Source organism: Pleuronectes platessa, chromosome 8 (genome assembly GCF_947347685.1).
Source record: "Pleuronectes platessa chromosome 8, fPlePla1.1, whole genome shotgun sequence".
NCBI classification, from domain to species: domain Eukaryota; kingdom Metazoa; phylum Chordata; class Actinopteri; order Pleuronectiformes; family Pleuronectidae; genus Pleuronectes; species Pleuronectes platessa.
This window is the reverse complement of record NC_070633.1, coordinates 7,757,224-7,769,042: the sequence shown is the minus strand read 5'-3', so window position 1 is coordinate 7,769,042 and position 11,819 is coordinate 7,757,224. Positions and strand designations below refer to the sequence as shown.

Below are 11,819 nucleotides of genomic sequence, written 5' to 3'. Positions count from 1 at the left end.
TTTTTGAAAAGTCATTTGGCTCAAATGCCAGACAAGAAAATCAGTACATGCACGATGATCCTTCAGCGGCTGCCCAAGTGCCCTGAAGCAAAGCACAATGCAAACAAGCCAGGATGTGAATTAGAATGATCCATTTTTAAATCTACACTGCGTGTTTCTGGCTAACAGACAATTTAGATGCCATGATGAATGTGACTGAGTCCACCTGCGCTCTATGATGTGTCATCATGTGAAACCTGTTCTTTCTTGCCTCTGATTGTATCCCATGAAGAAAACAAACTCTGTGACAGTGATCACAACAAACCGCTCTATTAAATCCATATCATGGATGACATCAAGAGTTATTTAGTTTACATTGGTGGGCTTATGCTTGAATTACGTACGCTCCCTAGACTTCACAAAGTTATACGAATAATTTAAGTTTAATGTGACGTTCCCTAAGATGTGCCACAAGGCTAAACACAGTCCAGTTCTAACCAGCCAAAATATTAAAATTAAATGTGTGCATTTACTATGATATATATATATATATACACATATGTAATACATATTACTGTAAGTAGTGTCTTTAAGAGTAGAGTTGAAGCCACAACGTGCTTAGCTTTGCTTGGCAAAAAAGTGACAGGAATCAGGAGAAACGTTGTGTCTTCAAAGTAAAAGAAAACGATACTAACAAACACCTCTAGAGGTTACTAACTGACCACAAACAGCAAATATTACAACATATTTAGCAGATGAAGGAAAATATAATCTCAGGATACAATTAGTAGTTGTCCTAGAACTTTCAATAATATAAAATGATCTACATCAGCAGATAGAGAAATTATACTAATCTAATATTTTTTGAGTAGCCATTTTATTTTAACTGCTGCTTCCTTTGGAATCTCAAGACATAATCCATTTACTAGGTCTGCATCGTGCTACACCACCTTCATAAGCAGTTTACGCAAAAAACAAATAGAAGTAGTGTGTTACTTCTTCTTGGCACGGTACCATTGGACAAAGTAACTTTGTGCAGAATCTCAGTCTCTAAACCCCACAGAGCTTTAGATGTGTTGGTTCCTATCTCTATGCTAAATTGGGTTAACCCCATCCCGAGTACAGCTCCATCCCTAAAGCACACACAGAACAGAGTTTGATGCCAAGCTTCTCATAAAGCTAATTTCGGAAAACAGTATTCTAACAGAGCTCTTCTTAAACACTGAAATTATAATATGCACATTTGGAAAAATGTTTGTGACAGTGCAAACAAAACTACTTGTTTTTTTCTAATCTAATAGTATTAGAGCCATGGTGATACCACCTCCCACATATTAACACATAAGCAAATAATTCAATACAATTCAAGTGACTTTGGCCTCTACAAAGTAAATCTAGATAAATTAGTCCAACTTCTTGTGGGAGTCCTATTTTAAAGAAGTAAATGCCGAAAAAGGAAAGATACATTTAATTTTTTTTAATTGACATTTTAATTAGTTGTTAAATCAGCTGTCTTCTTGCCCGACTGTACCTATTATATTCTAATGATCTATTTAATGATTCAGTTTTTTTTCTCCCCTCTTTAATGATTCTGCATCGTATTAACAGTTGTTGTTTTTTGCTCTCTAAGAGTGTCTCCATGCTGTGCCAGTGCAGTGGCTTATTTCTAATTCTTTCTCCCGACAGTGAAATTGCTGATGAGTGTATTTATTCCTGGCCTGCCCCACAGCCCGTATCTTTAGCACTTGGTCTAAATTGTATATCTATGGAGGTACCCAGGCGACAGGTTCAATTTTCACTGATGTTTGAGGGGATGGAGGTGAGGGAATACTGGTCATGATGAAGAGGTGATGGTGATGAGCGCACACACTGATATATAATTTCTAACATTTTTATCAAAATGCCTTCTCTGTGTGAGACCTCAGCTCTCTGACTTGAATTCAACACAGCAAATGCTCTCTAATGATCATCAGTGACATTTTGACAGGCAATTAGATGCATTTACAAGGCTGCGTTCACAAGCAGGACTTTTCACAGTAAAAACTGTGATATTAATTCTCCACTCAGATAATACAGCCTCTCTGAAAACTGGGATTTATAATAATGTCCAATGGGAATAATTCCAATGATGGCCACCTCCTCTCCAGGGGAGCTGGGGAATTTGCTGAAATAGATTTGATCTTTTTTCTCAAGTAGTTTGATACTTATTGTTGCTTCTATACGTACAGTTTTTCCAGGAGGGAATAGATTGACATTCTTGCTTGAGGACACAAGCTGCTGATGGACATAGTCATTAAATAAAGAGAGAAACTGAAATATACTCGTTGTTTTTAATTAGTTTAAATTCCTGTTTATATCAATAATATTTAATACATTTGGCCTCCTTCTTGCCTTATTTTGATGTTCTAAATAAAGTGCTGAGAACTCTAAACTGCTTTGGGACTGTGTTTTGGAAGGTGTGACATGAATTAACAGGGTGAATAATATAGTAACTACAGTGCTTTGCATAAGTATTCACCCCCCCTTGGGCCATTTTAAGACATTAACATTCTTTAATCCAAACCATTCCTTTGTAGCTCTGACTGTATGTTTAGGGTCATTGTCCTGCTGGAAGATGAACCTCCGCCCCAGTCTCAAGTCTTTTGCAGACTGCATCAGATTTTCTTCAAGGATTTCCCTGTATTTGGCTCCATCCATCTTTCCCTCTATTCTGACCAGTTTCCCTGTACCTGCTGAAGAGAAGCATCCCCACAGCATGATGCTACCACCACCATGTTTCACTGTTGGGATGGTGTGCTCAGGGTGATGGGCAGTGTTGGGTTTTCGCCACACATAGCGTTTTGCATTGAGGCCAAAAAGTTCAATTTTGGGCTCATCTGACCAGAGCACCTTCTTCCACATGTTTGCTGTGTCTCCCACATGGCTTCTGGCAAACTCCAAACGGGATTTTTTATGGATCCCTTTTAACAATGGCTTTCTTCTTGCCACTCTTCCATAAAGGCCAGATTTGTGGAGTAGACGACTAATAGTTGTCCTGTGGACAGATTCTCCCACCTCAGCTGTGGATCTCTGCAACTCCTCCAGAGTAACCATGGGCCTCCAGGTTGCTTCTCTGATTCATTTTCTCCTTGTCCGACTCTTCAGTTTGGGTGGACGGCCTCCTCTTGGTAGGTTTGCGGTTGTGCCATATTCTTTCCATTTTCTTATGATGGATTTTATGGTGCTCAGAGAGATGTTCAAAGCTCTGGATATTTTTTTATAACCTAACCCTGCTTCATATTTCTCCACAACTTTATCCCTGACCTGTTTGGTGAGCTCCTTGGTCTTCATGATGCTGTTTGTTCAGTAATGATCTCCAACAAACTCTGAGTCCGTCACAGAACCGGTGTATTTATACTGAGATTAAATTGCAGACAGGTGGACCCTATTTACTAATTATGTGACTTGCAAATGTGACTTGTGAATGCAGTTGGTCGCACCAGATCTTTGTTAGGGGTTTCACAGTAAAGGGGGTGAATATATATGCACTCAACACTTTTCAGATTTTTATTTGTAAATAATTGTGAAATCCATGTAATATTTCCCCCCACTTCCAAATTATGCACTATTTTGTGTTGGTCCATTACATAAACTCACGATGGAATAAATTTTAATCTGTGGTTATACCATGACAAAATGTAGAAAAGTCCAAAGGGGGTGAATACTTATGCAAGGCACTGTATATGCATGAGTAAAGGGAATATATCTTTTATCAGTAATTGCCATTCTTGGTGTAGAAAAGGTCAGAGTTGTTGCTGGAAATCTGTAAACAGGTACGTCCTAAATCTCCCCCGTCCCCTCAGGACACTCTCCATCCCCCTGCTTCCCATTGTACTGCGGCCCACACTCCTTGTGTTGGTGAACTGTACATGACTGGCTCTTGCACACATAGGTGCAAAAACACACCTCTGAATTTTGTGTTTAAACAACTGCCCGAAAAGGAAAAGATTTCATATCAGGATTTTTCATATGTGTATATTTTTCCAAATTAACCTTGAAATTCATACTAACCATCACATGTACAGTGATTTGCAGGTGTAAAATCAGTAGTGACTATTTATGATCTCCTAACAGTTGGAGTAAATTACTCACATTGCGATAAAAAAAACAAAACAGCAACACTGGAGGGAATAAGTGCAGAGATATTTTCTCAAGTCAGTCTCCGAGGGAATGAAAGCTGACAGACTGAAGATAATGATGGTAGGGCTTGTTAAAAGCTTGGCACGAACAGAAGCCATTTCAAGATAATTATTAAACACTAGCAGCAGAGACAACAGCAAAAAGAATCCTCCTCACAATATGATCTTAAATGGGCTCAAGCCACTTTGGACCACTTACGTAAAGCTGGTTTCAGTCTGCGGCTCATATCTTTATATGTGTCATATGTGTCATATGTGTCATATGTGTCTGGCATTCTGACGGTCAAACCTTAAATTTCCCATCCCAGCTCCCCAAGAAGGAGAGAACTATCTCTTCATGTGTTTGACTGCATTCAAATGTCTTTGTCTGTGTGCAAATGGTGCAATCATACATTTTAGCATCATTTTGTGCTTTTTGTCTTTATGGGTGGAGAGAGAGAGAGAGAGAGAGAGAGAGAGAGAGAGAGAGAGAGAGAGAGAGAGATAGACTGTGTGTGTGTGTATGTATGCGCATGTGTTATCTTTACCGCCCCCACAAACAAGATCAAGTCCTATACTCAGTTGCAACTATGAATTAAACATGGTCTCTTGTTTATCCATGTGTGTGTGTTTGTGTGAAAGTAAGAGCATGTATACATCATCTAAATTCATAGTACTTCACTTGCATTATTTTAAATCTTTACTTCATTTGACATATGTATTTCTCTGACTTTTAAAGGTGGGCTATGTTTCACTGATTACATCGCTTCATTCTATGTATTGTAATTGCCTTTTTGTGTGTGTGTTTGTGAGTATCATTCATCAGTTTAGTGAATTTGTTTTATATATTGGCAGACAGTGTTTGGAGGGTTTACAGTTACAGTAGAAGTTCACAAGGGGTGGCTCCCAGATTAAGTTTTAATCTTTCTATCTTTTGAATGGAATTTGTGTGGTTGTTGTTTTACAGAAACTGCTGTTGTTGTAGTTCTTTGTAATTGTAGTAATTCGATGACAATCCTAAATAATTATACAATGTCATCACACAATTTAGTTAAGATGCCATGTTTTGATATATATTTATACAAACATCACAATGAACTGCAATGGCTAAGTCCTTCTCTCTTGTAAGGATTCTGGAGGAGACCCTGCCTCGTGTGTTTCATGGACCTTTATGGACACTTAATGAGGGGTTGTTGATTTGCAGGGAAACAGGATTGAAGATACAAATGCAGACACAAATACAAATTAGACGATGGAGTTTAGTGCAGTGATTTATTAAGAAATAGAATATAATAAAGAATAAAATAAAAAACACTAAAGGTTTACCAGATGGTGAGGAGATCAGTGGAGAAAACTGAAATCCAGTTAGAGGCATCTTCTCATCGCAATCATATCATCCTCAACATGCATACTGGTTTTGGTCTCTGACAGGGCAGACATGCTGGTTTATGAAATGGCAGCACAGGTATTTTTCTATCCAAATATGTACTATTGTATATGAAGTGTACAGCCTGCAGGTATCATGCTGTTGAGAATGGGAGCACCTATGGCCCAGCTGATACAGATCTCCCCTGCAGGTGTCCTGCCTACCCTGGTCCTCCCCAAGCAGGTCACTGCTTATCAGAAGTGATGTGCTTGACGTGCTGTGAATCAATCCACTGCCTTCCATTAAAGTAGTATAGACCAGTGGTCCCCAACTCCCGGGCAGTGGACCAGTACCGGGCCGTGGGTCATTTGTTACTGGGCCGCACAGAAATAATTAACAACTTACATTTTTTCTTTTTTTATTTATTTTCTGATTCTGAACGGTGTTTTATTTAAAAAAATGACCGGATCCTCTCCGTTATGACTCCTGCTTTACGCATGTCAAGCGGCTTGTCTCGGTCCCGTGACTTTTACGCTAAACACAAACCCACACGGTATTTGTCGGACCCATTTGTCAACAAACCACGTGAATCCAGCATGTCTGTGCAAGAAGAAGATCAGCTGCTGGAGGTCGCAAATGATGGCGGCCTTAAAATTATGTTTGAGAAAACAACTCTGCCGGTGTTCTGGATTAAAGTCACGGCAAAATAGCCTGAGAACGCCACAACAGCACTAAAAACTCTGTTGCCATTTCCGACTTCATATCTGTGATATCGGTGGAAAAAAATTTTAACTAACAAAAAAAACTCTCCAAAGCGCACAGAAGCGCAGCGTGTGCTAAAGCTTTGGTATCCGTTCGCCTCCATCTTGCTGGTAACTTACCAAGCAATAATTCATTTGAGGCCGCCGTATTAACAGTTCGTTAATTCTGTTAAATAAAAAAAAATCTAGCGATGTCACCAAAGGCCGTACCAGAGGGCCCCCGTAGTGAGGCTCTATAGCCACACCTTAAAGGCCAGTCCGTGAAAATATTGTCTGACATCCAACCGGTCCGTAGCGCAAAAAAGGTTGGGGACCGCTGGTATAGAGTGTAAAATGCAACGCAAGTCATGTCTCATCAGAGATCACTTCTGTTAATCAAACTAATGAATGAATGAATCTATTAAAGATGAAATATTATTACACCTGCCATATGCCAATGTTCTGGAACAGATACCTGCCCTGTGAAATGCTACCACATTTATATTTACTGCACTCACATCTTCAAGTTCCTTTAAAGATGTTTTATTATCACAGTTTCATAATAAACACAATCTGTGAATTCGTTTCTCACTGTATGTGTGCGTGTGTGTGTGTGTGTGTGTGTGTGTGTGTGTGTGTGTGTGTGTGCATGTGTTTACTCACCCATCTGCTGTGTCCACCCTAAGGGACAACAACAGCAGTTTCTCTTTCTCTCTCTCCCTCTATCTCTCTCTCTCTCTCTCTCTCTCTCTCTCTCTCCCTCACACACACACACACACACACACCAATAAATGACTGCCTCTTTGGCACTGCAGAATGCCAAAATACCAATCAATGTTACTTCACCTCATAATCTACAGGGTCAGTGTATGATTTTATCCTTTAACACTTTATTTATTTCTATCTCTCTCTCTCTCTCTTTTTGATAAAGTCCCATAGCATATGTGTGCAAACTGCACATTCAGTCTCTCCACATACTTCTCAGCACACTCAGGTAGCAAACCGAACCATTCCTAAACATGGTCACCATGGCGACCGACCATACAAACACATAAACAAACAGACACCACATATTCTGCCACTGGCTTTGTAATGACTTTGCCAGAGGCAATTTTCTATGAATACTAAATATGAGGAAATTTGTCTCAGCGACGACAACTTGGAGGCAGGAGACTACTATACACTCTGACATTCTGCACAATATACCCATGCTGTGAGTTCCAACTGATATCATTCATTCATCCATACATTCATTCCAAACAACCCATTGTTATCTCTAATTTATGTTCAAATGTGAAAATGTGTGGTCGAAGACGCTGGATTTAGTCTCTAATCTCTCAGGAGGCGTGGCTGTTCATATGAAACTGTTTCGATGTAAAACAGCAGAGTGGCGCAGAGGAAGCGTGCTGGACCCATAACCCAGAGGTTGATGGATCCAAACCATCCATTGATCCCCAGTAAAGCTTGTGGTATGCGTTTGAAGTTTTGAATGTTCTTTCGTGTGTCTTTGATTTGATTGTCTAATTGTCATCAAAGTGGAATTTACATCTAAACACCTACGGTTCGTTTGGGTGAAAACTAGTTCCTTAAGTGTGGCTGAGTGGTCAAAGGCTCTGGATTAAGGCTCCAGTCTCTCAGGAGTTGTGAATTCAAATCCTACCAGTGCCAATAGACTATCAGTTGAATGTATTGGCTACTTGAAGCTTATCTACTATGTTGTTCAAAACTGCAACAACCAGCTGAGCTTTGTAGGATTTGGGATGTCCATTGAGGTGTACAGGAGGAAATATAATTTTTCTCCAGTCTGGTTTTCAAACGAGGTAGGAGCTATGATGTGCACCTTCAGACTGGGGCACATAGCTTCACATTTACCAATAACTTCCTCCAAGTCCAGTTGATTTAAAAGGAACATATTCTGCCCATTTTACCACAGTTGATATGGCTCCTTGGGGTCTTAATGAAATGTCTGTAACATTTTTTGGTCAAAATACCACAAGGATCATTTAAAACAGCACCCTTTTTACCCTGTCTAAAACAGCCCTCCTCAGATTGACCTGTTTTGAGTTTTTTCATAATATGTCCCCTTTAACTGCTGATAAAACCTATTGAAACCAAAGACTATCTTCTCATGACACTGTTCCAGTGTAAAAGAGCAGAGTGGCGCAGCGGAAGCTTGCTGGGCCCATAACCCAGGGTTTAATGAATCGAAACCATCCTCTGCTAAAGGAATCCTTTATCCACTCCACTCCCATGTTATCTGTTATGTTTCCCTTGTCCTTGCCTTCTAAACATGAACTCCTGCTGCAAGTGACTTTCTTTGGCCATCAACCCCATAACCCAGAGGTCGATGGATCGAAACCATCCTTTGCTAAAGGAATCCTTTCTCCACTCCCATGTTCACTGCTATGTCTCCCTTTCCTTCTGAACATGAACTCACCTACTGCTGAGAGTGACTTGCTTTGTCTTTTGAAGTTGATAAAAAGACAGAATAGACCCAAGAGCTAAAGCTTTGTGGTCTTTTGATCTCGAGTCAAAGTGGACTTTTCATTCAAACGACTCAGAATTGTTTGGGTAAAATCACTTTTAATGGTAGTGTGGCCAAGTGGTCTAAGGTGCTGGATTTAGGCTCCAGTCTCTCAGGAGGCATGGGTTCAAATCCCACTACTGCCAATTGACTGCTGTATGCATGTGTTGGCTACTTGTAGTTCTTTCTACTGTAAGATCTGTTGTTGTTGAAAACTACAAGAGCCAGCTGAGCTTCGTAGCATGTGCAATGTCCATACAGGAGGTGATTTTCTATGCCTTCAGTCTGGTTTTCAAACAAGGTAACACAGGGCGCCTTCCCATTGAGTCACATTTGCCTGTATTTTCCTCTGAGTCCACTTGATTTAACTGCTAAGCCAACCCATTGAAACCATGGACTGTGTTCATATGAAACTGTTTCAGTGCAAAAGAGCAGAGTGGCGCAGCGGAAGCGTGCTGGGCCCATAACCCAGAGGTCGATGGTTCGAAACCATCCTCTGCTAAAGGAATCCTTTATCAACTGATATGTTTCCCTTGTCCTTGCCTTCTAAAAATTAACTCATCTCCTGCTGAAAGTGATTTGCTTTTGAAGTTGAAAATGTGACAGAATTGACCCAAGAGCTAAAGCCCTGAACTTGGCTGATAGTTTAGTGGTCTTTTGATCTTGAGTCAAGCTCTATACTCCCAGAGGGTATGTGTTTGAAGTTTCTAATGTTCTTCCATGTGTGTCTTCGTTAAGATTGTCCAATTGTCGCCAAAGTGTCATTTACATCTAACCCCCTCCGGTTTGTTTTGGTAAAATCTGTTTCCCAACGGTAGTGTGGCCGAGTGGTCAAAGCCGCTGGATTAAGGCTCCAGTCTCTCAGGAGGCGTGGGTTCAAATCCCACCACTGCCAATAGACTGTCAGTTGAATGTATTGGCTACGTGCAGCTTATCTACTATAAGAGGATCTCTTGTTGTTCAAAACTGCAACAGCCACCTGAGCTTTGTAGCATATGGGATATCACATGAGGTGTACAGGAGGTAATTTTCTTTTTCTCCTGTCTGGTTTTCAAACAAGGTAAGAGTTAAGATGTGCACCTTCAGATTGGGGCACATAACTTCACATTTACCAATAACTTCCTCCTTGTCCAGTCGATTCAACTGCTGATAAAACCTATTAAAACCAAAGACTATGTTCGTATGAAATTATTTCAATAAACAAGAGCAGAGTGGCGCAGCGGAAGCGTGCTGGGCCCATAACCCAGAGGTCGATGGATCGAAACCATCTTCTGCTAAAGGAATCCTTTTTATACTGCTATGTCTCCCTTTCCTTCTGAACATGAACTCACCTACTGCTGAAAGTGACTTGCTTTGGCTTTTGAAGTTGATAATATGACAGAATTGACCCAAGAGCTAAAGCCATGAACTTGGCTGATAGTTTAGTGGTCTTTTGATCTTGAGTCAAGCTCTATACTCCCACAGGGTATGTGTTTGAAGTTTCGAATGTTCTTCCATGTGTTTCTTCGATTTGATTGTCCAATTGTCGTCAAAGTGGACTTTTCATTCAAACGACTCAGAATTGTTTGGGTAAAATCACGTTTAATGGTAGTGTGGCCGAGTGGTCTAAGGCGCTGGATTTAGGCTCCAGTCTCTCAGGAGGCGTGGGTTCAAATCCCACCACTGCCAATCGACTGCAATTTGCATGTATGTGTTGGCTACTTGTAGTACTTTCTACTGTAAGATCTGTTGTTGTTGAAAACTGCAAGAGCCAGCTGAGCTTCGTAGCATGTGCAATGTCCATACAGGAGGTGATTTTCTATTCCTTCAGTCTGGTTTTCAAACAAGGTAACACAGGGCGCCTTCCCATTGAGTCACATTTGCCTGTATTTTTCGCTGAGTCCACTTGATTTAACTGCTAAGCCAACCCATTGAAACAATGGACTGTGTTCATATGAAACTGTTTCATTGTAAAAGAGCAGAGTGGCGCAGCGGAAGCGTGCTGGGCCCATAACCCAGAGGTCGATGGATCGAAACCATCCTCTGCTAAAGGAATCCTTTATCAACTCCCATGTTATCTGTTATGTTCCCCTTGTCCTTGCCTTCTAAACATTAACTCATCTCCTGCTGAAAGTGACTTGCTTTTGAAGTTGAAAATGTGACAGAATTGACCCAATAGCTGAAGCCCTGAACTTGGCTGATATTTTTGTGGGCTTTGATCTCGAGTAAAGCTCTATACTCCCACAGGATATGTGTTTGAAGTTTCTAATGTTCTTCCATGTGTGTCTTCGTTAAGATTGTCCAATTGTCGCCAAAGTGTCATTTACATCTAACCCCCTCCGGTTTGTTTTGGGAAAATCTATTTCCCAACGGTAGTGTGGCCGAGTGGTCAAAGGCGCTGGATTAAGGCTCCAGTCTCTCAGGAGGCGTTGGTTCAAATCCCACCACTGCCAATAGACTGTCAGTAGAATGTATTGGCTGCGTGCAGCTTATCTACTATAAGAGGATCTCTTGTTGTTCAAAACTGCAACAGCCACCTGAGCTTTGTAGCATATGGGATATCACATGAGGTGTACAGGAGGTAATTTTCTTTTTCTCCTGTCTGGTTTTCAAACAAGGTAAGAGTTAAGATGTGCACCTTCAGATTGGGGCACATAACTTCACATTTACCAATAACTTCCTCCTTGTCCAGTCGATTCAACTGCTGATAAAACCTATTAAAACCAAAGACTATGTTCGTATGAAATTATTTCTAAACATTAACTCATCTCCTGCTGAAAGTGACTTGCTTTTGAAGTTGAAAATGTGACAGAATTGACCCAAGAGCTGAAGCCCTGAACTTGGCTGATATTTTTGTGGGCTTTGATCTCGAGTAAAGCTCTATACTCCCACAGGATATGTGTTTGAAGTTTCTAATGTTCTTCCATGTGTGTCTTCGTTAAGATTGTCCAATTGTCGCCAAAGTGTCATTTACATCTAACCCCCTCCGGTTTGTTTTGGTAAAATCTATTTCCCAACGGTATTGTGGCCGAGTGGTCAAAGGCGCTGGATTAAGGCTCCAGTCTCTCAGGAGG

The 11,819-nt window shown here is 40.7% G+C and overlaps 2 non-coding genes across 2 annotated transcripts; both read left to right on the top strand.

Annotated features, from left to right (window-relative positions):
• Positions 1 to 9,196: 9,196 nt before the first annotated feature.
• On the top strand, positions 9,197 to 9,268 carry trnam-cau (transfer RNA methionine (anticodon CAU)). The gene has a single exon. It is a non-coding gene; the product is annotated as a tRNA-Met (tRNA).
• A 1,084-nt stretch (positions 9,269 to 10,352) lies between these two features.
• trnal-uag (transfer RNA leucine (anticodon UAG)) lies at positions 10,353 to 10,434 on the top strand. The gene has a single exon. It is a non-coding gene; the product is annotated as a tRNA-Leu (tRNA).
• Positions 10,435 to 11,819: the final 1,385 nt, after the last annotated feature.